Here is a 2,754-nt window from a genome sequence, read left to right as displayed (position 1 = left end):
AACTTGTACAGTGTTCAAGCTGTGAGGATTCCCAGGGCATTATGTATCCATAGCCCTAGTTATCTGTAGGATCTTTCTCCCAACCAAACTCTGTCTACTGCAGACACTCACTTTTCTCGCAAACTTGCAACTTCTCTGTCTCCAGTTACATGTGGTTCTTCCGCTGCACTCCCATGCATTTCCATCATGTCCGGGATTTCATATTCCCTAAGAGCAACTTCTAGAAGGAGGGTTCCTGGTATAGCTGGGCTCTGACACGAATGGCAGACCATCTCTCTGCTTCCTCCATCTCTCCACTCTCCTCTCTTAACTCCTCTCACTTCTCAACTTCAACTCACCTCTAACTAACTTTAGACTCCTCTCACTCAACTTAACACTTCAGAGGACACAGACCAATAAACAGCTAGACAGATAGATACATTTTTCATGCAATACCAGACATGACCAGACATTAAGGCCTCATGTCCACGGGGAAAATCAGGCCCACCGCGGATTCTCCATGCAGAATCCCGCAGCAGGTCCCTCCTTTCCCGCGGACATGAGGCCTAAAAAGAAGATTAACTTACCTGTCCGGACGCTGCGGATCTTCCCTCCGTCGCGGCCGGATCGTCTTTCTTCGGCGCATGCATCGGGCACTCCATTTTTTTTTTCTAGATTCCAGCCCTCCCGCGCTACCGCGCCGCAGAGCAGAAGTTCAGGTACGGGTGTGCCGCGGATCCAGGCGGCTTCCATAGGCTGCAATAGATGCCTGCGGGAGCCGTCTCCACCGGAGACCCACACTAAAAATGGAGCATGCCACGGGTGTTTTCAAGGACTATATAAATGGCATAAAAAATAGGAGATACGTAGGTTAGGGTAGTTTCACACTTCCATTTTGGGAGCTTTACTGCTCCATCTCTGGATGAAACTAACAAGCGCCGGATGGACCCCATTGACTATAATCGGGTGCGTCCACTTGCCGCCAGCTGTCCAGCTTTTGAACAGAAGAAAAAGCATTGCATGCTGGTATAACCTAGGTATCTCCTGTATATGATTGCACACTTTACATACAATTAAAAAGCGCATCAAAAAATTGCATGTATTGTTTAAAACCACACGTGGTTTTTAATAGTGCATGCAGTTTCTTAAAAACATACATGTGGTTTTTGAATACCGTATGCAGTTTTTTATATTTTTTTTAATGGTGGTTCAAAAACGCAACAAAAAACATGAACACAGTCGTAGGCCTTTTTTTGTGTGCCCACCTGTGCGGTAAAAACGCCTGAACGGCAAAGGACCCGGCGCTTATACGCGGAGGCTGCCATTCTATGGGGCCTGAAAAGGCATTCCCCCTTTTTCTCCCCCGCTCCAGCTGCCTGCAATGCTTAGCCCCACCCCCATCCCGCCCCTCCCATTGCAAATAGTGGCAAGGGGCATAGAGGAGAGTGACTGCTAAACTCCCTCCCACCTCCCTTCTCCGGCAGCTAGCATAGGCTCCAATAAGAATCGGTCAGGCGCTTTTACGCCGCGGAAATACGTCCCTGTACACTGATGCATTGTAAGCCAGGCCAATATATGTTTTCACACCCGGCCGATATACGCCCGTGTGAATAAGCCCTAAAGGTGGTTTCACACTTGTGCTGTGTATTCCGCTTTCCTGTTCCGTTTGGGGAGCAGGAAATGGGAATCCCCGCACCTGAGCAGCTGATGCGTAAGCAAAAAAGCAATATTCGTTCTGCTAATGCACAGAGCCTAACAATAGTAATGTCCCTCATGCTTCTTTTTAGCAATAGTGATTTTGCACATGGTCCCTTTGTAGCAATGTTCGTTACGTGCACATTAAAATGTGAAAAAAAACATACATATATGCACCTCTGTCTCTCCTCACACTCCGAGGCTCTGCTGTTGGCGCTGCAATGGCTCCGCACTGACTTCTGAGATGAGCAATCACCAATGCTGTATGTTTACCATGTAATCCCTCTACGTGGAAGCGATCAGAGCTGCGCAGACTACAGAGTATATGTGAGTATTTGATTTTTAATTGCACTTCCCCGCACCGCTCCCAATACTTGACAGGCTCACCGGGATTTTTCCCAGTGGGTTCAATGGTCAGTCCACACCCGGTGCTGGTAGTCACACATGCAGAGCCCTCTGTGGACAGTACTGATCTAGGATCAGGACACATTGTGAAGTCTGGGGTTCCACCAGTCAATTTTACACCAGACCATCAGGGAACATAATATTAGGTCCATAATATACCATAGACCACCAAAGTAAAGCATGTCACGTTTTTTCCCATGCTTAAAATGAACATGGCAAAAAAACACGTGTGAAGGAAGCCATTAGAAACAATGGGTTCTATTTACTGCGCATTTTGTGGCTGCAAATGCACCAGTCCTAAATCACAAGGAAAAAAAATGTATCGTGAATAAGAAACTGCTAAGTTAGAAACCAACGTCTGCATCGTTTATTTTCCCCATAAAAATTGAGCTAAAGACCCCAAATATTAATTGAAAGGAATGTAATTGGTTGCTATGGGCAACATCACTCATTTTTGTTTGCATCAGTCCATTTAAATCTGTCTCCCTGTGTGTAATCTGGCGTGCAACCAAATCATTAGACGCCATCTGGCGGTCTGGAGGTTCAACAGCCGTTACCCAGTCACACACCATATACACTGCAGGAACAGCCGGCTCGGCAGGGCAGTCAGCTGGGCATCAGTGACGTCATCGCTGAGCTATAAGCCTGCCGCGCGGCTGCTGTCACAGAGAGGCG

Source organism: Eleutherodactylus coqui, chromosome 5 (genome assembly GCF_035609145.1).
Source record: "Eleutherodactylus coqui strain aEleCoq1 chromosome 5, aEleCoq1.hap1, whole genome shotgun sequence".
Classification (NCBI taxonomy): Eukaryota; Metazoa; Chordata; class Amphibia; order Anura; family Eleutherodactylidae; genus Eleutherodactylus; species Eleutherodactylus coqui.
This window is presented reverse-complemented; position numbering follows the sequence as displayed.